The 25784-nt window shown below is 42.3% G+C and overlaps 1 protein-coding gene and 1 pseudogene across 3 annotated transcripts in view; one reads left to right on the forward strand and one right to left on the reverse strand.

The window, feature by feature from the left end:
- Positions 1-25784, forward strand: part of MYO1D (myosin ID) — a 350137-nt gene that overhangs the window by 214089 nt on the left and 110264 nt on the right. The gene's annotated exons all lie outside the window — the stretch shown is intronic.
- Positions 4865-5819, reverse strand: LOC132414888 (small ribosomal subunit protein eS24-like; annotated as a pseudogene).

Consider the following 25784-nt stretch of genomic DNA (forward strand, 5'->3'; position numbering starts at 1 on the left):
AGAACTTACTCATCTTCTATCTGGAAGTTTGTACCCTCTGACCAATATCTCCCCATTCTCCCCACCCTCCCCTGAGCCCCTGGCAACCACCACTCTCTCTGTTCCTCCGAGTTTATCATTTTTGGATTCTACATATAAGTGATATAATAGAGTGTTTGTCTTTCTCTGTCTGACTTATTTCCATTATAATGCCCTCAGGATTCACCCAGGTTGTTGCACACGGCAGGATTTCCTTCCTTCTCACGGCCGAACAATATCTCATTGTGAATGTTTACCACCTCTCTATCCATTCATCCATTGATGGAACACATTGTGGGTTTTCTTTGTGATTCCCTTATTACTAATAAGGTTGGGCCCCTTTCTTTGTGTTTATTGGTCATTTGGATGTCTTTTATGAAGTGCCTGTTCAAGTCTCTTGCTGTTTTTCTGTTGGGCTGTCTTTTAAAGATTGATTTCTAGGAGTTCTTTTTATATTCTGCCTGTGTGCCCATTGACAGTTACATGTGTCGCAGATATCTTCTCCAGCTCTGGGACTTGCCTTTTCATTCTTTCAACATTTTTCATGTTGACATAGTTTATCAGTTTGTTCCTTTAAGGTTGATGCTTTTTTATTTTTGTTTAAGAAATCATTCCCTATCCCAAGGTCGCGAAGATATTCTCATCTGCTGTATCCTATAAACTTTATTGCTGTGCCTTTCACATTGACATCTTACAGTCCACCTAGAATTGATTTTTGTGTATATGCGAGGCAACAGCCCAGGGTTTATTTTTTTCCCGTATGGGTAAACAGTTGAAAAGACCATCTTTCCCCCATTGCTCTTCAATCCCACATTGATCCTAAATCAAGTGTGTCCATATGTCTCTTCCTAGTTTCTCTACTCTGTTCTATTGGTCTGTTGTCTATCTTTGTGCCAAAGACAGTTTTAATTACTGTTGGGCAAAGATTTTATGAACTCTAAAATTATAATAAATTTCCAAAGTCTCTCCCTTCGGTTTCACCCTCCTCCCAGTATAATGTTCTCATTAGCTATATCCATATGAAGGAAGAGAGAGCTGGGGAGGCTGGTAAAGCCAGTCCTAGCAGAAGGGACAGCTTGCTGTTCACCCATTTTCTTTGTCAAAAAGTCAGATTCCTTTAGGAGTCAGTCAGGTTCAGAAATGAATAAAGTTCATACCCATCAAGGGGCAGCCACCACTCCACTGTCATCCATTGTGACCACGCCAGAGTCTAGTATGCCAAACCTTCGGATTCACCTAGAAAAAAAGCTGAAGTCTGTATTATACGTAAGATCTCCTGATGGTTAAATGCCGTGTAAGCCAAACAGAACACGTCTTGTAAGGCGTATTCAGCCCACAGGGCACCAGTTTGCTGCTCCTATTAAAACAGGTGTTTACCATGGAGAATGGACTTGGAGACACGGGGAGAGGGAAGGGTGAGCTGTGACAAAGTGAGGGAGTGGCATGGACATATATACACTACCAAACGTAAAATAGACAGCTATGGGAAGCAGCCGCATAGCACAGGGAGATCAGCTCTGTGCTTTGTGACCACCTAGAGGGGTGGGATAGGGAGGATGGGAGGGAGGGAGACGCAAGAGGGAGGGGATATGGGGATATATGTATACGTATAGCTGATTCACTTTGTTATACAGCAGAAACTAACACAACATTGTAAAGCAATTATACTCCGATGAAGATGTTAAAAAAAAGGTCTTTACCTATTTGTTACTCTTAAATGAGCTATAACCATATTCCTTGGCCTCCTCCCTGCCAACCTTTAAAAATTCTAAAATCTGTGGTATGTTTTATTCTAGATTTTACGTATCAATAGTGGAAACAAACACTAACCACTTCTCACTTATAGAAAGCTATAACTGGGTGTGAGCTTTAGAAGAGTATATTTTCTACTTCGATTAGCCAGGAAGGAAAGGAATAAAGGAAATCTTTGATATAGGTGTATTTCCAACCTTTAGAACCTTCTACCCCTTCAGAGTTCACTGCTAATTCTCTTCTTCTGACTTTTTATTATAAAATTTTTCAAATGTACAGAGAAGTTGAAAGGATATTACAGGGAGCACCCATATGCCCTCCACCTAGATTAGGTATTTAATTTACTTTTTGTCATATTTGTTTTCTCTCTCTCATGACACTTCACCACTAAAATGCTCCCGTGTGGGGCTTCCCTGGTGGCACAGTGGTTGAGAGTCCGCCTGCCGATGCAGGGGACGCGGGTTCGTGCTCCGGTCCGGGAGGGTCCCACATGCTGCGGAGCGGCTGGGCCCGTGAGCCGTGGCCGCTGGGCCTGCACGTCCCGGCGGTGAGAGGCCTGCGTACCACAAAAAAAAAATAAAATAAAATAAAATAAAATGCTCCCGTGTGCATTCTCCTAAGAATAAGGACATCCTGCTTCATAACCACAATACCATTTTCATATCTAAGAAAATTAATAATATTTCCATAATATTTAATATAATACATAATCATTATCCATCATGTGTTATACAACTCATATTCAAATTTCCTCAGTTGTTCAAAGAATGTCTTTTATACCCATTTTTTTAAAATCCCATCTAGGTTCATATTTTGAATTTGGTAGTTACATCTCTTTTAGTCCCAAACTGTATCTCTACACACACCCCCGTTTTTTCATGATAATGACTTTTTAAAACAGCATTACTGAGGTATAATTTACTGTTATAGGCTGAACTGTGTTCCTTCAAAGTTCATTTGTTGAAGTCCTAACCCCCAGTACTTCAGAATGTGACTGTGTTTGGTGACAGAATCTCTAAAGAGGTAATTAGGTTAAAATGAGGGCATTAGGGTGGGCCCTGATCCACTATGACTGGTGTCCTTATAAGAAGAGGAGATTAGGACACAGACACTTACAGAGGAAAGATCATGTGAGGACACAGGTTGAGATAGACATCCACAAGCAAGGAGAGAGGCCTCAGAAGGACCCAGCCTTGTCCACACTTTGGTCTTGGACTTCCAGCCTCCAGAACTGTGAGGAAATAGATTTCTGTTGTTTAAGCTACCTAGTCTGGTACTTTGTTATGGCAGCCCTGGCAAACTAATACATTTAGAGTACTTACCCCAAAATTCACCCATTGTAAGCTACAGTTCAGTTACTTTTAGTAAGCTTATGCAGTTGTACAAACAGGACATAATTCCAGTTTTGGAACATTTCCGTCACTCCAGAAAGTTCTCTCATGCTCATTTGCAGTAAATCCCCACTCCCAACGTCAGCCCTAGATAATCACTGATCTTTCTGTCTCTATACTTTTACCTTTTCTAGAAATTTCATGCACACAGAATTAAACGGTAGATATTGTTTTGTGTCTGGCTTCCTTCACTCAGCATAATGTTTTTGAGGTTCATCCATCGTTGGTCCTTTCGTTTCACTGCTGAGTAGTATTCCATTGCGTGCATCTGCTATATTTCATTTCTCTAGTCACCAGCTGATGGACATTGGGCTGCTACGTATGTTCTCATACAAGACTTTACACGGCCGCGTGTTTTCATTTCCCGTGGGTGGCTATGCATGAATGGAGTTATTCCATATGGCATTTGTTTACCTTTGTAAGAAACTAGCAAACTGTTTTCCAAAGTGGAGGCTCCATTTTACATTCCCTTCAGTATGAGACTTCTGGTTTCTCCACATCCTCACTAACACTTGGTATGTACGATGTTGAGTTGTTTTTTGGTTTTTTTTAAGGGACAATACTTTTTTTTATTTGTTTGTTTATTTATTTATTTATTTATTTATTTATTTATTTATTTATTTATTTATTTTGCGGTACTCAGGCCTCTCACTGTTATGGCCTCTCCCGTTGGGGAGCACAGGCTCCGGACGCACAGCCTCAGCGGCCATGGCTCACGGGCCCAGCCGCTCCGCGGCATGTGGGATCTTCCCGGACCGGGGCACGAACCCATGTCCCCTGCATCAGCAGGCGGACTCTCAACCACTGTGCCACCAGGGAAACCCTATTTATTTATGTATTTTTTAAACATCTTTATTGGAGTATAATTGCTTTACAATGGTGTGTTAGTTTCTGCTCTATAACAAAGTGAATCAGTTATACATATACATCTATCCCCACATCTCTTCCCTCTTGCATCTCCCTCCCTCTCACCCTCCCTATCCCACCCCTCTAGGTGGTCACAAAGCACCGAGCTGATCTCCCTGTGCTATGCGGCTGCTTCCCACTAGCTATCTATTTTACGTTTGGTAGTGTATATATGTCCATGCCACTTTGTCACAGCTTACCCTTCCCCCTCCCTGTATCCTCAAGTCTGACATTGAGTTTTTAAAGAGTCCAGCACTGATCTCGTCTGGATTTGTCTGATTGTTTCCTCATTGTTCATGTAACTTACTCTCCTAGTCCCTGTATTTCCTATAAACTGGAAGTTAAATCAGGAGGTGTTAATTTTGTTTCAATAGTACACTTCCACATACTTCAGATTATACCTTGCATCTCAACAAAGAAGGCACACATACAGCAAACTCTGCCTTGTGCATCACCTTTGGAAAATGTTTCATTGTGGCCAAGCTATTATTATGTTGCCCTCACTGTAGCCTAAATTTCTAACTGCTTGTGGAACAGATCCCATGTTTTCCCGTGAACAATTAGAATTTAGCATAAAAAACTAAGATAAATATTGCCATCAGGTATTTACCTATTAATAAGTTGCCCATCAGTAACAATACCTGTTATTTTCAGTTTCTTTTCCCAGTCTCTTTTTATAGCAAAATTCTTCCACTGCTTTGCTGTTTGATAGTTCTTTTTTTTTAAGTTTTCACAGTTTATGAATCCTCTGATTTAAAATCTGCACAGTTACAGCAGATAAAGTCACTGCATAATCTTTACTCCTTCTTTCTGTCAGCACCATCAGTGACCTTTACAGTTCCCCTGACTTTGTTCATTCTGTTCTTGTGTTCCTTTCACTGTTTTCTTGAAGTCTTTTTCTTCTCATACAGGCCATGTCTTGCAAGTCTGTGTATGGCTTTATTTTTCTTTGCATCATCCGAGGAATCGTAAATCACACCAAAGCCATTTATCTTGCCACCACTGAAATTGTTCCGAATCCAAACACAAAGATGACACCTAGTGTAGTCTTGTACATTTTGTCTGGTCTTTCCCAAATTTCTTAGATACTGTTGCCTTTCCAGGATGAAGGACACCAGTGACCATTTGTTTCCATAGTTGGTTGGTCATGAACTTCCTGGTCTAGATAGTTACTGTGTCATTCCTAATGGTGGTTGATCCTCAGGCAGCCAGGGAGGAAAACCTGGATACTTCTTATGTGTTTCTACAATTATTCTCTCTCTTCCCCAAACCTCTGGCAACCACTGATCATTTTACTGTCTCTATAGTGGTGCCTTTTCTAGAATATCATATAGTTGGAATCATGCAGTATGTAGCGTTTTCATTCTGGCTTCTTTCAGTTAGCAGTAAATATTTAAGGCTTTTATATGCCTTTTTGTGACCTGATAGCTTATTCTTTTTATTGATGCATAATAGTCCATTGTATGGATGTGCCGTAGTTTGTTTATCCATTTGCCTATTGAAACATCTTGGTTGCTTCCAGTGTTGGGCAGTTATGAATACAGCTGCTAGAAACACTCACATGCAGGTTTTCGTATGGACGTGAGTTTGCAAATCATTTGGGTAAATACCTTCAAGTGCAGTTTTAGCTCCTGTGATAAGGCCAAATTTGGCTTTATAAGAACTGCCAAACTGTCTTCCAAAGTGACTATCATTTCTGCAGTCCCGCCAGCAACGATCGAGAGTTCTGTTGCTTCTTATCCTCACCAGCATCTGCTATTACCAGTTTCTTTTTTTTTAAATTTTAGCCATTCTAACAGGTGTGCAGTGGTATCACGTATTTTTCTTTTTTTTTTGGTGCAGTACGCGGGCCTCTCGCTGTTATGGCCTCTCCCGTTGCGGAGCACAGGCTCCGGACACACAGGCTCAGTGGCCATGGCTCACGGGCCCAGCTGCTCCACGGCACATGGGATCCTCCCGGACTGGGGCACAAACCCGCGTCCCCTGCATCGGCAGGTGGACTCTCAACCACTGCGCCACCAGGGAAGCCCTCACGTATTTTTCTATTACCCTAAATTGTATAACCCAGCCCACACTGGGGTCTCAGTCAATCTTTAGTTACAAGAATCATCTCTCCCCTCTCTGTGGTCAGTTGGTTTGTGTTCAGGAGTTAATGACTGATCTTGACACAAGCCTAAGCAAAATATAATTAAAAGATAAATTTGAGACCATTTTTTTCCCTTCCATTAGCAAAAATTCTTCAATCAATTTATCATTTAGCCATGGTTCCAGTCACTCTTCACAGGAAAGATAAAAATGGGAAACCGTGAAAGGTTTTTGAGAATACCCTCAGAAATGGCATGGTCAACTAACTGTACACAGCAATCTGAGGACGAAACACTCAAGTTACAGGTGACCCCTTTATTAACTACAGAGTGACTTTCTAGGGACAAATGCTGCATAGTTAGTTAGGTTAGGAATCGGTGTTATTGTCAAATTAGTGTCATCCCCCTTGAGTCACTCTCGACACTATATTTGTAAATGGTAATATCGAAATAAAGCATTAATTCCAAAGCAGTAGTCAAGAAAGTTTAAAGTTTATACAGGGTCGGGGGCAGTGGGATCAGAATCCAAATGTTTCGCAAAGCAGGGAGACTCGTGGTAGCTGCAGCTTGATGCAGAGAACAAAGGCAAGAAGTAGCCCATACAATTAGCCACGTTGTGTGCAAAACTCTGGTCACAACCTCTTTAACTCCGTGTGTCATCCTAGAGATCACTATAAATCAGTGGGGAAAATTGCACCCCATGGCCGTGGCACATTGCCCCTGCCTTTCGAGTTCCTGTGGGCATGGCCTCTCCCCAGCCGGCGCTCAGGGAGCTGATTGCCAAGACTGAGTTTAATTTGCGTAAACATGAAATCTGTTCACCGGTTTCAAGGGAGACCGCATAAACTGAAACATTTAACCTGACCTCAGCTGGAGCTCCTCTCACCCTTTTGTTGGGGGAACTGTGTTGGTTTTGCCCACAGTTGATGGGTTGGTTTGAAAAATACTCGAATCTGCCCTTGAATGCTATTTGATATAGTCCCTTTTTATCAGTATGGGCTTGATGGCTAAGGAAGCAGCCAATTAATTTACACAAATACCTCCTTTAGTTCTATGGAGAATACGAAGCAAGCGGGCGGGCGGGAGAAGAGAGACGATTATCTGAAAGGGTGCGACTGTTTTGCAGAGGTAAATGGATTGTAATTCTGCCAGGCATCGTGCTTTATTACTCTATCTGACAGTGACTGGCTAGAAAGATACTGTTTCATTTGGAAGATAGATTGTCCTTGTAATATGTTACAGGGCTGAATCCTGCTAAAAATCCATCCGCCTGCTGGCTTTGCTCCCCATCACCATTGCTAAAGCACCCTGCCCTCGTGGCATTGTCCCAGGAGAAGGTGTTTCCATGGTAATCTCAATGGAGGCAGTCAGCTGACGTCTGGCACCGCCTGAGCTGGTGCTCGCCAGCCTTCTCCTCTCTCACTCCTCCCTCGAGCCTTTAAACTATATTTATTAGTCCTCTTTAATGGAAAGTATATAACCCCTTAATGTCAGACACTGAGTGCACTCGGGTTAATTTATTTATTTGGGTAGCAAGCTTACTACCTTCCTAATTAATTCTCGGCAGTTCCTGCAAGCTGTATTATTTTGAATATCTTGTGCAAACGTTTATATTTTTGCCTGTTACAACAAAGAGCATTGCTTAGCAAAATTGGGTATTTGGAAACCTCCGTTCTTAGAAAAAAAGCAATGTCTATATTAAAGAAGAATTTTAAAAGATAAAGATGTTAGGGAATCTTTTCTTGCTCTGATGCTGTGCCAGTGAAATGGTCCACTGTCCTTGTAATTTCTTTTAGCACTCCATTATTTTATGATTGCATTTGAGTGAGCCACATGGTTTTAAAATACTTCTAAGAAATGTGACACCTAGCCGTGTTATCTCATTTTTTTTTAAATAAGAGAAAAAAGTCAGAATTTTAGATCTAATCTGAAATTGATTGTTTTCCTGACATGTGTTTGGAAGTAAATGCCTTTTGTTGTACCGGTTAGAGACCACCACTTAATGCTAAACCATACTAAATGAGCAAACTGACTTACAGTGTCAAAAGTCAGTGCTTTGGGACAGGAGGTAGCGTCCATTTTGATTAGTACTGTGCGTGGAAATTCAATTGCAAATGTAAAAGATGTATCAAAGCGGGGTTTGAAAGCAACAATCATTAGAACCAATGCATGACTCCTTTGAAAAGCTATCTCTTTAAAGAAACACAAAGCCTTTTTAAAAATAAAGCATAAGAAAATTAGTATGACACCACCTCATTTATCCAGAGGTCAGATTGCTAGAAACAAGATCCTTTTAAAACAAAGCCCTGAATGGAGGCGTGCACATAAAGGATCTGTGCATTTGCAGAAACAGACGTCACTAACCTTGCAGTAATAGGTTTCCTTTTACACAACTGTCTTATGAGAGCTCTCTTTTCCGCAGTCAGCCTTTTTGAACACCTACTACGTGCTGTGCATTTGCCAGGCACTAGCAGTAGAATGGTCTGTCACTCAGTCTGCCCACAGGCCCGCGGGAGAGGCAGAGAAGCAAACCAGCCCGCCCGACACAGGCCTGTGGCAGCTGTATAGGTACAGATGACTGTACCTTCCTCTCCAGGGGAAACTGTCGCTCAGCAAGGTAAAGGAATGGCCCAAGGTCACAAAGCTCACAGGCAGTGGCACCTGGCTTCCGTTAGACCCTGGAGCCCTCAGAATCGCAACCCTGATGGTAACCTCCTATCACCGCCTCCCATTTTATGATGAATAACGCATACAACTCAGATCCTATTTTAAGAAGAGGAAAGAAATAGAACTAACATTAGTCGCATGCCCAGTGTCAGGCATTTATTAGGAGATTTTTTTCTCTTATAAATTAATTAATTAATTTATTAATTTTTGGCTGTGTTGGGTCTTTGTTGCTGCGCACAGGCAGCTACTCTTCGTTGCGGTGCGCGGGCTTCTCATTGCGGTGGCTTCTCTTGTTGCGGAGCACAGGCTCTAGGCGCACGGGCTTCAGTAGTTGTGGCTCTCGGGCTCTAGAGCGCAGGCTCAGTAGTTGTGGTGCACGGGCTTAGTTGCTTTGCGGCATATGGGATGTGGGATCTTCCTGGACCAGGGCTCGAACCCGTGTCCCCTGCATTGGCAGGCGGACTCTTAACCACTGCGCCACCTATTAGGAGATTTGAATATGCTGTGTCTCCATCTTTATAAGAATTCTGTGCAGGAAGTTAAGTATCATTTATCAATGAATCGCTTGAGTTTCCAAGTACAGTACTGATGAAAATGGAGTTTACCTCCTGCCCCAAAGCCCTGACTTTCGACATTATAACTGGATTTGCTTAGTACCGTTTACCATAAGCAGTCGTCTCTAACCGTTACAATTCCCAGAGGTATTGGTCACTAGTGTAGGATTTCAGTACAGATTTTCAGACACCAGAGCCCAAAAGCCCTAGTGAGCCATAATGCCAAGCATCTTCTGGCTTAGTTGAGTGTGATGCTCTCTCTTTTTTTCTCTCCCCCCATTCTCCTTGTTTATTTAGGTCTTTCTTACAATATTAATTGCTTCCTAAAATATTTCATCGTAACCTTTTGAGGATAAGTGACTTGTAGGCCTTGGGGATCCCGCAGGAAATGACATAATCAAGACAAGAGCTTGTGTACCAGCCCTGTTCTACCTGTCAAGGACTCTCAAGGTGTGGTGCATTAGGGTACAAAAAGAAAAAGGAAAAGCAAAACTTTCGCTTCATTTCCTTTGGAGAAAAAAACAACAGCACTTGGAATCGAGCTGCCACATTGTACTTCCATTTGCACAGCTGTTTCTCTCTTAATTGCAATCCTGTCTTTTCCGAGAATAAACATGTAGGAAAAGGTACCATAGTCTCAGGCCAGAAAAAAATATGGTGCTTTCACTGCTAACCTGATACTTAGGAGATTTGAATTTGATTTCATTTAGTTTCCGCTTTTCAAGCCCAAATTAAAAATGTTTGTAGCTTCTAACTCGGGGGTTCTCAACCTTGGCCGCACATTGGAATAGCTTGGGGAGTTTTTTAAAAATTCTGATACCCAGGCCACATCCCAGACCAATGAAATTGAGTCTCTGTGGGTAGGCACCGGCATGTTTTAAAGCTCCCTAGTGTGCAACCAGGGAGGCGATCCACTGATCTAACTATTCTGTTAACCAAATTTATTCACTTTTGTCGTTCTAGCTATTTGTTGGAATCATCTGTTGAAAGTTGGACTTGCCCCCAGATTCAGTTCTGCCATTAGATTTTTCTCACCTCTGTGTGTGTGTGTGTGTGTTTGCGTGTGCGTGCAAGCACACGGGCACATGCACACATCCGTGGGAGTGTGACAGGGAGAGAGTGTGTGTGTTTTCTGGAAAGCCTTGGGATCCTGTGATCTGTATCAAAAATTAAATCTTCTTGAAGGTACTGACTATGGTTTCATGTTTGCAGATGGTCTCATCGGCAGATCTTCCTTCAACAAGAGTAGTAGAGATAATCACCTTATGTTTGCTGACTTTCATCCCTTGTGATGGACGTCACCATACACTGTCTCACTTGATCCTCCCCACATCACTGGGAGGCAGTCCTGCACTGGTCCTGAACTCTTAGGTATTAAATAAATGAGCTTAGTTCTTTGTTACTGGTTGAGGTTCAGAGCAAACGTTCTTTACACTGAATTATTATAGCAAAGTTCTAATGCACTACAGGGGGAATCTGATTTTCTGACATAACAGACCGAAAAAAAGATTTTATTTTATTGGAATTATATCTAAATAAAGACGTCTTTACAACGTGTCGGGGATGGAGATGCATCAGGCAGGGTAGGTAGAGTGGACAGGTTCAGGATCCCTTCTCCTGACGTTGCTAGCTTACTTCTTTGGCTTCTGTGCACGGGACAGTCACTTTGCTGCATAGGAAGCCTCCTCCCGTGTCTGCCCTTATGCCCCTTCTCCTCCATCCCTTACCATTTCACGAAGCCTGTTGAATTGTAAAAAGATCTCATGTTGCACTTAAAGACTATTACGCTGTAAATGGTAAAGGACAAAAGAAGAGTCACATCCTGGTGGGCCATGTCTGGCAAACACAGGCCTTAGGATATGTGGAAGCATGTGGGTAGTCGTTGCATTTATGCCCCATTTTAACAATAGCACCCACCCCAGTGGAGTGTTGAGGCCTGAAATGAGATGCATGTAAACAAGTCTGAAGTAATGCATGTGACGTCCTTAGCATAGTCCTTGTCACATAGTAAAATGCTCAGTAATTATCAGCTCTTAAACCCCTTGCAGACCGGCAGTCCCAGTGCCTGTGGACAGCAGAGGGGTGGGATAAAGTCAGCCCTCAGCATCCTCACTGTTTATTCTGTCCTCTTGCTTGTCCTTCTGCCTGGAGTGTTCTCCTCCCAGATAACTGCCTGGCTCCCTCACTTCATTCAACTCTCTGCCCAGAATAACCTCCAGCGGGTTGTCTAGAAGCATCCATCCTATCCCTCTCTACACCTCTGTACTGCTACTATATTCCTCCTCATAGACCCTGTCACCACTGTCACCTTATACAGTTGTTTACGCTCTGGCTCCCCCTACTCCCTATTAAAATACAGACTCCATGAGAGAAGGGCTGTGGCCATATAGTAGGTGCTTAATAAATGGGTATTGATGAATGCACTGGAGGGGTCAGGACTGGTGACAGGGAAAGCAGTTCAGAGGCTGCTGCTATAATCCTGTTAAGAAGTTACAAGGGCCTGGGCTTCCCTGGTGGCACAGTGGTTGAGAATCTGCCTGCCAATGCAGGGGACACGGGTTCGAGCCCCGGTCCGGGAAGATCCCACATGCCGCGGAGCAACTCAGCCCGTGCGCCACAACTACTGAGCCTGTGCTCTGGAGCCTGCGAGCCACAACTACTGAGCCCTCAAGCCACAATTACTGAAGCCTGCGCGATTGGAGCCCGTGCTCCGCAGCAGGAGAGGCCACCGCAGTGAGAGGCCCGCGCACCGCAACGAAGAGTTAGCCCCCGCTCGCCGCAGCTAGAGAAAGCGCACGCACAGCAGTGAAGACCCAACGCAGCCAAAAATAATAAATAAAAATATAATAAATAAACTTTAAAATATATATTTAAAAAAAAGGAAATTACAAGAGCCTAAACTCAAGCAAGGATATTTAAAGGGGTCAAGGGATCTGGATTCAAGAGCTATTTAAGTGGTAGAAGGCCTTGGGCATCGAGAGGAAAGGGTCTAGACTCATAGGTTTCTTTCTTGAACAACTTGGGTAGGCGGTGATGGTTACTCACCAAGATGGGAAATGTGGTGGGGGGGGAAGCAGAGATGTGGTAGGAGAGGGTGGAAATAAATTCCGTCCTAAATGGATTTCATTTGAGGAGTCTGAGGAAAAATGGAGAGGCCCGCTAGACGATTAACTGTCTAGAGAACAATCCAGAATAGAGACAGATTCGGAAGCCACGAGTGGGTGGTAGCTTAAACCGTGAGTGTGGATAAGAGCATCCAGAGAGGGTGAGGAGAGAAAGGGGAAATTACCAGGAGAACAGGGCTTTTAAGGCTACGATGAAGGGTAGGGCTTTGATAAAGAGGAACACGTGGGAACCATCGGAGTTTCCTGGGCAGAGTGCCCTTCGACCTCATCTATACCTTTCACTTTTTGTCCTCCACACATGCAATAAATTGTGATCATCTGCTGCCTGCTGCGGCACTGCAGCCCTGTGCTAGGTGCTAGAAAGAAAGAGGGAAGAGACTGCCTCTGCTTATTGTTTAGTGGGTGAGGCCAACAGATACAGACATCACCGCAGGACAACTCCTCACGCGCTACAACAGAGCAGCATGAATTGCTGAGAGAGTGTGGAGGAAGGGTGGACATGGTTTCTCAGACAAGGAAGAGTTTCAGGGAGTCATAAGTATATACAAACACTTGTGCACTTTTCTGTACAGAGTACCTGGGGCTTTTTTGAGATTCTTAAAGGGATTTGTGAATGACTGCTTTTGGCAACGCAGAGCGACAGATTTTAAGAGGCCTGCAGAGGTTGGTCGTTTAGGAAGCCAATCCTGACAACGTTACCAAGTTTGGGCGAACTGGGAAGTGGCTGGTGAAATAACTACCATCCAGTAAATACGCTTTGGGGCTTGGGACACGGTGCCACTGGTGGTGCTGAATCGAAACAGGGCCCCAAGAAACACAGTGGTTAAGGCAGGGTAATGAGTTTCATCTTGGTTAAGTCAAATATGTGGTCCCCATGGGCCCTCCATGGGACCCCTGTCTGAGTTTTCCCCAGACGGGCCAAATACCCATCTGGCACTGCAAGAAGTGTCTAAGCTGACATTCACATTTGAGAATTACCAGTATCTTAAGGAGAGGGAAGCTTGCAGCCCCCTCTCCCGCTAGGCCCACATTGTCCACTCCTGCAATATATGCCTCTTGGCTGCCCAGCTGCACCATGAGCTCACTAAAGAGAAAGCCACGCTTTCTAATGCATCCGCGTGCGTGATCTAGAACAGAGAGTTGGAACTTCCAGTTCTGGACAAGATAGAATAGATGTGTTTCTCCCCATCCTCCTCGCTAAATACAGCTAAAAACCCTGGACATCATCATATAAAACAAACGTTAAGAAGACTCTGAAAGGTGGAGAGAAAGTGAACGAGCTCTGGACTTTAAGACTTGAAAAGCAACATGGCAGTGAGCTCCTTGGGATTTCTTTTTGTCTCTGTACATCCCAGACTGCATTGCTGGAGAAGCCCCCTATCCAGATGGACACAGACAAGAAAAGCTTGCTCTCTCTTGCCAAAGGACCAGGAAGTGGGCAGCCTATTTGACAACAAACATTCTCTGGAAAAACACCTAGGAGGTTTGCAGGCCCCCCTAACTTCCATCAGCAAAGGCCTCATGGAAAGCCTGGACCCCTACCCTTGCCTGAAGTGAAGAGGTACCCTTCCCCGTCCCCACTGGGGTGGCATCAAAGAGGCCCAAAGGAAGCCTGGACTTGCACCCCCCCCCACCCAGGGAAAGGGTGGTGCCCCTTCCCCTCTCCGTAGAGTCAGGGGAGGTCAGGGGAGGGGCTAGCTTTCCACCCGCTCCTGGTGGCTCTAAGGTGCCTCTCATACTCCCCAGCAGGGTGGTATTGGGGAGCCCACGTGGGGCCTGGACTCCCACCCTGCGGTAAAGCATCGGTGCCTCCTTCCCCTACTGGTCCCTTTTTAGCAGAAGCCTGACAGAGTAAAAGATTTACATTAAATCCAGGGTCTCATAACATAATACCCAGAATGGCCAGGATGTGATCAAAAGTCACTCTTCATCCCTAAAATAGAGCAAAACTAGTCTACATGGATTCAACTTGCTGACAAACATAAGGAAAGGAAACCTAAAATTTTGAGGGAATAATCTCTGCATTGAGAGGATCATTAATTTGTAAGGTTAAAAAAAAATTCAATGAAAAGACCAATAAGGAAAGTAACTTAAGTTGGTATTATTTTAAGAGAGAAAAGAAAATAAATTCAAAATCATATAAAGCTTGATTAGTAAAACAATTAGCTCTGTAAAATGATAATTCGACTGTCTAAGATGAAGTTATGTAATGGTTTTACCTAAATCAATGGTCGTGTGTGATTAGAATCTCTTGGGGAGGTTCTAAAAACTATAGATGCCCAGCCCCATCCAAGACCAACTAAATCAGAGTAGCCCCACTGATTCTACCATGCAGCCGGGGTTGAGAACGTTGGCCTAAATGAACCATAGGGGATAAATAGAATGTAAGTGGAGAAATTTTACAACTTTTGCATAGTCAGAATAGACGTGATGGAGTTTGTGTACTGAATGTTGCATGCTCTTTCTAAAGAAGGGCCCTCTTGGGCCATTTATCTCGCTTCATACACCCTTGTGATGAATCCGGTGATCTGGTCCCCAGCCCACAGCGATAAATCTGAAGGAGTAATTAAAAGGGAGTCCGTCCCTCGCAGGCAGGCATATTGATGGTTGCAATGTATGAAAACTGAAAGTACAGGAGGGCTCTGAGGAGATTTAGTTTCGTTCTACTAGATGGCTTGGTATTAAAAACTTGTTGGAGTGATTTCTTGAGCTGTCTCCTCAGAGCAGTCTTTTTGGAATTAAAGTTCAATTTTTCAAGAAACTACTGAATACCGAGCTGCGAGACAAACCCTGGAACTCAAACTGCCAATAATCTAGGAGAGAGACCTCCGATAGGCCTGTCTGAGATTTTTAGCGAAAAGAAAACAATTAGCCATGTGGCTGATACCCATGAACTGGCAGGTTCTAACCCCCTTTCTAGTAAGGAATTTGACACACTTAATCTAAATATGAAAAAGTCAAACTTGCGCGCCACAAATGAGGTACTTGCACCAAAAGGGAAAAATGACTCAAACGTTTAAATTAATAAAGGAGGCTATGGCAGGCCCAGATTCCTGGGTAACTCTCTCTAAAGGAATTTGTATCGTAAAGTACAAAGTTCATTTGTGATGCGAACGTTATCTAGGTTGTAAATTTTCTTCTTGATGGTGCCTTTAATCCCTGTCAGGATGAGGAATATTTGGAAGAAATTGGAGTTGAATATGGAGATGTCATTTATTCAGTGCAGTTAGATGGGTTGATACTGGAAGTTTATTGAAGAGTTTTGCTGAGTTGCTTTCATGAAGCTGTTAAAATCAAGGGTTGAAAGGCCTTATCGATAAATAGTAGAAACTTAGCCCTTTTGTCAGTTGATTACAGTGATTTTCATTGACCTGAATAATATTGATCAATAGTACTAGGCTTATAACTAAGTGCTTGTGCCTAAAGTTGATTAAACTGGCTTTCAGACAATTTTTTTGTTACTGCTCATGGCATGTATTTTGTAGAAAAGGGTCTGTTTCACCATTAGAATGTCATGTGCTTTACACACACAGGCATGATTTTTGGAACATGTGGTCCGGGGGGTATGGTCATAGGAACGCCAGTAGCCCTGAAGATGCATCTGTTTTAAAGCACATTTACTAATTACTGTTCACCATGACAACTCTGAATCCTTAAGAAAGTAAAAGAATAATTTTATAATGTTTAATGAAGCTGGAAAATATTTCTGAAAAAGAGTGTGTTCTTACATGTTCTTCCAACATGGTAAAATTTTTTTAAAATGTTTTCTTGAAAGTGATTTTTGTTTGTAAAGGCATAAACTCTTAGTTATCCTGAACTATGCATTCTTTCCATGACACATTTACAAAATTAGGATTTCTCTATTTTCTGGTCACTATTGCTGCATAACAGTTTACCCCAAACTTACAGCCACCTCCTTTTTATTATGGTCATAGGTTCTTTTTTTATTGTTTTTTTTTTTTGCGGTACGCGGGCCTCTCACTGTTGCGGCCTCTCCCGTTGCAGAGCACAGGCTCCGGACGCGCAGGCTCAGCGGCCATGGCTCACGGGCCCAGCCGCTCCGCGGCATGTGGGATCTTCCCGGACCAGGGCACGAACCCGCGTCCCCTGCATCGGCAGGTGGACTCTCAACCACTGCGCCACCAGGGAAGCCCAGTCATAGGTTCTTTTAGGTCAGGAATTCAGAAAGGGCAAAGCAGATGGCTTGTCTCTGCTCTGCAATATCTGGGGCCTCAGCTGAGGAGACTGGAAGGTTGGGGGGGTGACTCAAGGGCTGAGAGCTGGAATCATCTGAAGGCTCATTCACTCAGGTGACTGACACCTACGTGGGCTGGGAGGACTTGAAGACCGGGGCTACTGACTGGAGAGCCTTATGAGCCCTTTCGGAGATTCTTGGCTTCCTTATGGCATGGTGGCCACAGGGTAATCAGGCTTCTTACGGGGGGCTTAGGGCTCAGAGCATGAGCGTCCCAGTGAACGAGGCAGAAGCTGCACCCCCTTTCTATGACCTAACCTCGGAAGTCACACAGCATCACCTCTTTGCATTTTATTGGTTAGAAGCAAGTACTATGATCAGCCCAGATTCAAGGGGAGGGAACAGAGACCCCCATCTCTCAATGGGAGGAATGTCAAAGGATTTATGAACAAGTTTTAAACCCTCCACAGTCTACCCCTTCGTCAAAAATTATTTTCCTTACTCTGACATTCAAAATATACTCACCCCCACCCAAGATGCCCCAAAGTCTCATCCCCTGATGTCATCAGGTTCAGGGTTGTGGTCCAGGATCTCATCATGTAAGTCAGTTTAGATGCAGTTCCTCAACTAGAGTTCCTTCAATCTGAAGACCTGTGAAACTCAGGTCCTTAAAAGGACAAGTTATCTGCCCCACATACCCAACATACAATGGTGACACAGGGATGGGATACCCCACTAGACACTCCCCATTCCAAGAGATGGGAAATGGGAGGCACCTAATAGTCAAGGGCCATCTGTGTTTGAAACTAAGCAGCCTTCTTGGTCTGCTTCCTGCCCATCAAAGGTTGGGGGTCCAAAAGCCTCTGCACATTTTGTAATGTCTCTGTCCCTTTCAGTCCAACCTGATACAATTCCTTTGAAATCTTGGTGGACTTAACTGTGCATCAGTTTATAATCCACTAACACCACACCCACAAACCTCTGCAAGATAAGCTGTCCTGTACCTGGGGCTCCTTATGAGCTACTATGGGACAAGGTCCCTAAGACTCTTAAGAGCCCCATTGTTTAATAGAGAAAGGCACGCCCTGGAGATCTTTAATCTGCCTGGAAGTTTCTATGCAGCACTGCCTTAGATCTTTCCGAGGTTTTGACAGAGGATTTTACAGTCCCGCTCTGGACTTGATCATTGCCCTGAAACCGTTTCCCAATTTGAGAATCATTTGCCATCTGGAGAAGCTGGGAATAAGAAACAGTTTTATTTTCAAACCCAGCAAGTGCCGGCTGCTTTATATTTCCTCTAAATTTTGCCTGAAAGCTGAACCGTTCTGTATTAAGATCATCTCTCTCCTCTCACATGTTTTCATAGACAGCAAGAAGCAGCCAGATGGCATTTCCAGTGTCCTGTCTAGAAATCCTTATCTAGATCATTGAATTTGTTAGGGACGTTTTCTGTTTTCTACCTTCCCATAGAAGGTAGAAATCAACAGTGTTGTCAAATTTCCTGCCACTTTGTATCAAGGGTCCCCTTTCCTCAAGCCTGAAATAATATTTTCCTTGCTTCCCTTCAGGCCCTTGTGACTACCTCCTTAAAGCCCATCGTGATTCCACCAGCAGGCTCCTCAAGGCTCTTCCAGCTGCCACCCACTTCCCAAAGCCAGTGTCAACTGTTTTAGTATTGTGTTCCAGTAGCACCTCGCTGCTTCCAAATTTTGATTCCAGTCAACTATCGCTGTGTACCCAACCACCCCAGACTTAGTGGAGTAAAATAAATGACCATTTTATTATTTTTTTTAATTTTTATTTTGTTTCGGAGTAGAGTTGATTCAATGATGTGTTAGTTACAGGTGTACAGCAAAGTGATTCAGTTATACCCATACAAGTATCCTTTCTTTTTCAGATTCTTTTCCCATTTAGGTTATTGCAGAATATTGAGCCCAGTTCCCTGTGCTGTACAGTAGGTCCTTGTTGATTATCTATTTTAAATATAGTCGTGCACCACCATTTTATTAGGATCATGGATTCCACGGGTCAGGAATTTGGAAAGGGCACAATGGGGCCAGTTCACCTTTGTTCCACAATACCTAGGGCTGTGGTTGGGAAGACACGAAAACTGGAAGTTACTCAACAACCGAGGCCTGGGGTCATTGGGCCCCTCATATGCTCACTCTTCTGGCGCTGGGGCTGGGAGGGCTCGTACCAGGACTGCTGACCGGAGGGTCAACCCTTGAGAGGCTTGAGATCCTCACGGCACAGTGACCTCAGGATAGAGCCACCCCCTACATAGTGGCTCAGGGCACAAGCATTGCTTCCAAATGATGAGGGATAAACTCTTATTTATCCCAAACTCTGCATTATTTCTATGACAGATCTGCTTCGCTAAGATCTCTGATTTATAGCTAGTTGGGCCAAGGAGAGAGAGGAAGAGAAGGAGGAAGAAAGAGGGAAAGGGAGAGGAGAAGGGAGATCGGGAGAGACAGACGAACAGAGAACAGAGAGACAAAGCAAGAAATAAAATCACCAGGCATCCTACAGAAAGTCGGAGCATCTGTCTTCCAAGCTTCTGAATGGAAAACAGAATGAACAGTATGTTCTCCATCGTCGAGCAGCCAAATCAATTTGTTAATTGAGATCAAAAGAGCATAAATATTACAACTCTGCCGTCAAACCAAAGAACTGAAGTAGGGAATAGAAAATCCCAAAGGCCAAGTGTATATATCACAATACAAGCAGATACCTGAAGAAACGAAATGATTTTCCTACAATTTTATGAAAGCTCTTTGTGTTTTAAGCACATCCCTGATTGGGGTGGGGGGCAGCCCCAAGTTAGTGAAGTCCCTTGGAGGTGTTTGCAGAGAGCACTAACCACGGAAGAGAAGAGATCCCCCCACTCAAGAAGACATGGAGTAGCTGCTTCCTGGGAGTAAGTCTGGAACAAGAAGGCCCCAGAGTGAAAACTAGCCAGGAAGCCCTGTAAAAAGGCATGCATTCTCCTCCCTGGTCAGACCTGGATGGCTTTAAAGGAGTTGATCACCATTATAAAAGATTAACTCTTTTCAAAGTCACAAGAGCTCAAGGGCTCGTGGCCTATTCCATTATTAGAGAATTTTGTCATAAAGTATCAGGGCCTCTTCTCGTGATTCCCACATTCTCCAGAAGTCTTCAGTTTTTTGAAATTGTTGTTTGGGATACTGGAATTCACTGCTAGCATTTTGAGGCCCCACAGTTTTCAGTGACAAAGCTTGTGCACACACGTACAGATGCAGACAGAGAAATAAAGATAGAATATGAAGCAAAAGAGACAGCAAGCACAATTTGAAAAGATACTTGCACCACAGTGTTCACTGCAGCACTATTTACAGTAGCCAAAACACGGAAGCAACCTAAATGTCCATCGACAGATGAGTGGATAAAGAAGATGTGGTACATATATACAATGGAATATTACTCAGCCATAAAAAAGAACGAAATAATGTCATTTGCAGCAACATGGATTGTCACACTGAGTGAAGTAAGACAGAGAAAAATATCATATCACTTATATGTGGAATCTAAAAAAATGGTACAAATGAACTTATCTACAGTACAGAAATAGAGTCACAGATGTAGAACACAAACTTATGGTTACCAGTGGGAAAGAGGGGAGGAAATTAGGAGATTGGGATTGACATATGCATACTACTACATATAAAATAGATAACTAATAAGGACCTACTGTATAGCACAGGGAACTCTTCTCAATACTCTGTAATGACGTAAAAGAATTTTTACAAGAGTGAATATATGTTTTAAAAAAAGACAGCAAGCAAAATGACTTGTGGTTACAGTGGACTTTGGGGAAGTATTAACCCTGTCCCTGTTCTTGTCCTACAAAGTTAGGCTGAACCTAATCCAACAACTGTGGGGTTATAGCCTCAACATAATTTTTTTTTAATTATTGAAAACTGGAGATTAGAAACCAAGGATTATCTGTCATTAAGAGAAATCAAATGAAGTTAAATTCTGTTGCAATGAATCTTACTATGAGAATAATATATAGGCCACCAAAAAATAGTTTAAATTCCAAACCACCTATTTCAAGCAATTTGAATAAACCTATATTCTATTATTATCATATTTTAAATAGTTCCTTTAAGATTACCATTATAGCATTTGTCTGATTTGTCACCTTGAAAGATTAACTATTTTCTTTGTAAAATTCTCATAATCCTAGTGGTACAATTCATGAAAACAGAGAAAAGATAAAGAGAAAATTCAGTATTTTGTGAGTTTGTTCTTACTATCGTGGACCTCTGGCTTTCTAGGTCCAAGTAATGAGCTAATCTTTTTAGCTCTCAAAAGCTAAGTAAGCCAATTTGACTTACAAATATAGAGCTAAGTCTTAAAAAAGAACATTCAGAGGAAACTCTCTGGCATGTTGGTAATGTTCTGTATCTTGATTTGGGTGTCAAAACTCATCCACCTAAACACTTAAAAGTCTGTGAATTTTACTGTACATAATTTATACCTCAATTTTTAAAATCCTATTTGATTGATGGGTCAAGATGTATGGAGTATTTTGGTGTGAGTAGGGTCATATGTTTTAATTTCCAGTTAATTCTTTTCTTACCTGCTATTTATAAAAATAGTAAAAGATAGACAGTATCTATTAACATACTTAGTCTCTGTCATTTAAAAATTGTATTAAAAGATCCAGGCCAAAGTCTCCATGCTCAGTCATGATACTTGTTTCTAGTCCAGTAATAACTTTTCTACAGGGGAGGAAGTCTATTCTCTCCTTTATCCACAATGCTTTGCTGCCAAAGATTACCAGTGGTTAGAAAAAAGTTAAAACTAATATTGTAGGGTTGATATGATAATAAATACATTTGAGTATTTACCAACTTTCTATGGAGAGAGATACTGTTTTATTTTTATTTATTTATTTTTTATTTTTTTTTTTGCGGTACGTAGGCCTCTCACTGCTGTGGCCTCTCCCGTTGTGGAGCACAGGCTCCGGACGCGCAGGCTCAGCGGCCATGGCTCACGGGCCCAGCCGCTCCGCGGCACGTGGGATCTTCCCAGACTGGGGCACGAACCCATGTCCCCTGCATCGGCAGGCGGACTCCCAACCACCAGGGAAGCCCCGAGATACTGTTTTATATACCGTGGAATACTGTAAAATAAAAACAGTACAAGGACACAACTTCATACTTGCCTTGAAAAAGTGAAAGCTGTCAAGCAAGGAGATACTTCTAGTGGGACAAACACACAGATGACGCATAAATGTGACCTGTTAATCAGCTGAGCGATATGGATGCATTTCTTATTAGTGAACCATCCTTATACTTGTGAACCGTGCCCTCATGGTCATGGCGTATTAGCCTGCTGAATTGAGTTTGTTAATTATTTTGAATATTTGTGTCTGTCCTTGTGAGACTGGTCTCTAGGGGTGTGTGTGTGTGAAAGAGATCTTCATCAAGTTTTGCTACCAGGATTCAATGAAATGAGTCGGGATGGTGTCTGTTTATGTTCTAGAGCATTTTCCATAGCGTAGGAATCACCTGGGACTTGATGGCCTATACTACCATCGTCTGTGCCCAGGAACATTTAGGAGAGTGTTTTCTGCCAACATAAAAAAAAAATTCCCCTAGTTATGAATTGATTCTGATTATTTCATCTTTCTTTGAGTCAATTTTTAGTAATTTGTACTTTCCTGTAAAAGCATGCATTTCACAAAGACTTAACTTACTAATAGGAAATTACAGATGTTATTCTCATAATTTCCAAAGACATCCCACCTTTTCTTAAATCTCTTTCTCATTCCTCATGTTAGATATCTGTGTTTTTGCCTTGTTTTTTCCTGATTAGACCCTGACAAGGGTTTGGTTCTTTAGTGGTCTTTTCAAAGAACCAGCTCTTGGGTTTATCATCTATATTGTTTTTCTCAGTCATCGATTTCTGATTTTATCTTCACTAATTTTTACCTTGATAGATTTCTTTTGCTCTTTCTCTAGGTTTTTGGTATTTAATTTACTTCCTTTATTTCTTATTTAATAACAGAAGTATTTAAGGCAATGTGTTTTCCTTTGATTATAGCTTTGGCTGCATCCATGAATTTTGATGTAAAATTCTCTTTCTCATTAACTTCTTCATTGTCTGTAGTTGCAACTATAATCCAGGAGTTGCCTAAAGAGATACTTCTTTAAAAAATTCTCAGTGATAAGGTTGTGTTGTTAACCTTTATATAATTTCTAGTTTTACTGCACTGTGATCAGGGTCAGTGCATATCCTGCTTTTTGTAATTGGGAAGAGGAATGTTACTTTTGGCCCAATACATAATACATATGTGTAAGTGTTTCAGGGACCACAATACATGTGTGTAAAAATTCCATGTAACTGATAATCAAATACGTTGACTATTCAGCCACTCTCCACACTCATTTGCTTTTTGCCTGCTTGAACTGCCAACCACTGGGTCGTCCACTAAAATCACAACTTGGTCCATTTCTTTTGTATAAGAATAATTTTTGCTTTGTATGTTTCAGTACCATGTTATTCAGTGCATGGAGAAGGTGGTTTTCATTTTTTGCTATATTTTTGTCAATATAAAACGAAGAAGTTTTGTTTTTTGCCTTGGATTTTGCTTTGTCTGTTATTACTATTCCCATCCCTAGTTTCTTTCTGGTACGTCTTTGTCCATCCTTTCATTTTTGTTCTGTCTTTCTGTTTTAGACGCATCTTTTATAAACAGAGTATAGTTAAATTTCTTTTTTATAGTTAAATTTCATTTTTTCTTTTTTTTCACCTAATCCGTGACCCGTTTTCCTCCAATAAAAGAATTGTATCCCATTCACATTTCTTATAGAAACGGACAAATTTTGTTTTCTTAAATTTGATTGTGTTATTTAAACGCTTTCCATTTTTAATACTTCTGTGCTGTTTCCTTCTTTTTTTTTCTAGTTGCTATGTTCAAGTTTTATTTATTCTCTTTTTACTAACGATTAGAAAGTTATAACGTTCTTTTTACTTGTCTGGTTATGTTCACTGTTTGATCCTCCATAGGAGGAGGGTCTAGGAGAATTGAGTTAGATTAGCATCAGAGATTGTATCTGCCCTGCTCAAAGCTTCAAAACCAAAGAAGAGGAAGGTTTAGATTTATCATAGCATAGAGATCTCACAGATTATGAAAAATAAGAAGGCAACTAGTAGGGGGAAGAAGCCCTGATAAGGAGTTTCACTTTTGTTCAGAGAACTTACTTGTGTGTTCTGGCTGCCCGAAGATAACTGAGGCAGGATCCCTTCCCTAACTAATGTATTTGCATACAGTACCTCCCTTGGCATGGTACTTGTGTAAAGATTTTCAGATTTCGCTGGCATCTCTTCTCTTAGAGTGGAAAGACCCTTGAAGGCAGGGGGGTTTGCTTATTTATCTTTTTATACCTCTGAGTTGCTCCTACTTGATCCTTGCCACAATCTTATGAGGTAGATGAGGCACCTAGTAGGATCCTTATTTTGCAGAAAAGGAGACAGATGGCCTCCCCCAAAATTAAATGATTCGCTCAGGCTCACACGGCTGAATTGAGATGAACACGCAGGTCCTCCCTTACTCCACTGCTTTTTCCCATCTAGCGTCCTGTCTCCCAGAACACAAGAGACATCCTGGATGCTGTCTGTCCTGCCTTGGTGACAACAGGATCTTAATCTTTCATTATCTGTGCAGCAGAGGAAAATAGGTGTTGTTTTCCCTCTTTTCTGCTGGGACTCTGGCATGCGCATAGGCCTGAGAGCACACATGAAGAATTCCTATGCCCATCCAGGTGAAGCCACTCAGGCAGGGCGGAATAGGGAAGGGCAGGAAGGGAATTCCACACCCCGAGGTGGGAAGGTGGCTGAGAAAACAGTCATAGGCGCCTCTGCTCTAGCCCGACAGCATCCAGGAAGGGACCTTCAGTCTGGATGGTTTCAGCATTCACTGCTGAATCGGTCCCTCTCCCCAGACCCCTGCAGCTAATGTTCCTGGGATATGCAGGCGGAGTTAGTGCTGTTAGAATTCTCATTTTATTAGGCTTTAATCAAGCTCTCCTGTGAAGTGCTACATAAATTTCATTTTGAATTTTGTATATAAAATAAATGAGAGAGAAGGATCATAGACGTAACATTTTTTTTTAAACGAAAATGATATTTTTAATTTACTCATATAAAAATCATCTGGGGGTGGGGGAGGGAAGGATTGGGAGTTTGGGGTTAGCAGGTGCACACTAGTGTATATAGGATGGATAAACAACAAGTTCTACTGTATAGCACAGGGAACTATATTCAATATCCTGTGTAAACCATAATGGAAAAGAAATGAAAAAGAGTATATATATATATAACTGACTCACTTTGCTGTACAGCAGAAATTGACACAACACTGTAAATCAACTATACTTCAATAAAATATTTTTAAAAGGAACTTTAAAAAAAGCCAATGTACACCAAACCAAACCAAAAAACAAAAAAAAGTCATCTAAGTGTCAGAAAGATTGATACATTCTCTTACCCATGGCCTCAGAAAACCCATGCTCTAACGTAGGTTTGTGAAATGATTTCCAACTCCTTGAATATTTTCCCTTCTCTCCATTGAGCGCTGACCCTGGTATTCTTTAAAATCAACCTAAGAACTCACCTCCTATGAAAATTTATTTATGTGACATTTAGGGATACTTATTTTTACAGCTTATGTTCATTTGTACATGTTATTTGGAAAAGCCTACTGTGATAGAAAGAACATGGGTCTGGGTCAGTCTGCAGGCCTGAGTTCCAGTTTCAGGGTCTGCAAATCAGCTAACTTCTTTGAGCCTCAGTTTTCTTATCTGTAATATAGGGGCATGAGACTAAATGATCTTCCGAACGTACGAACTGTTAAAGTGTTCTTCAGTTGTTGGGTACTTGTCTCTTCCACTCATCCAACTGGATCATGAATCCCCCTAGAACAGAGATTATACCTTCTGCATCTTTGGTACTTCCATCCCCACCCCCAGGCTGCCTGGTACTCTGCATTGCCCCCAGTGGGTATCCTGTCAATGCTGATTGCCAGACTGACAGCACCTGTGGCAGCCAGGGGTGGCACT

The sequence above is a fragment of the Delphinus delphis genome, chromosome 19 (assembly GCF_949987515.2).
Source record: "Delphinus delphis chromosome 19, mDelDel1.2, whole genome shotgun sequence".
In the NCBI taxonomy this organism is placed as follows: Eukaryota; Metazoa; Chordata; class Mammalia; order Artiodactyla; family Delphinidae; genus Delphinus; species Delphinus delphis.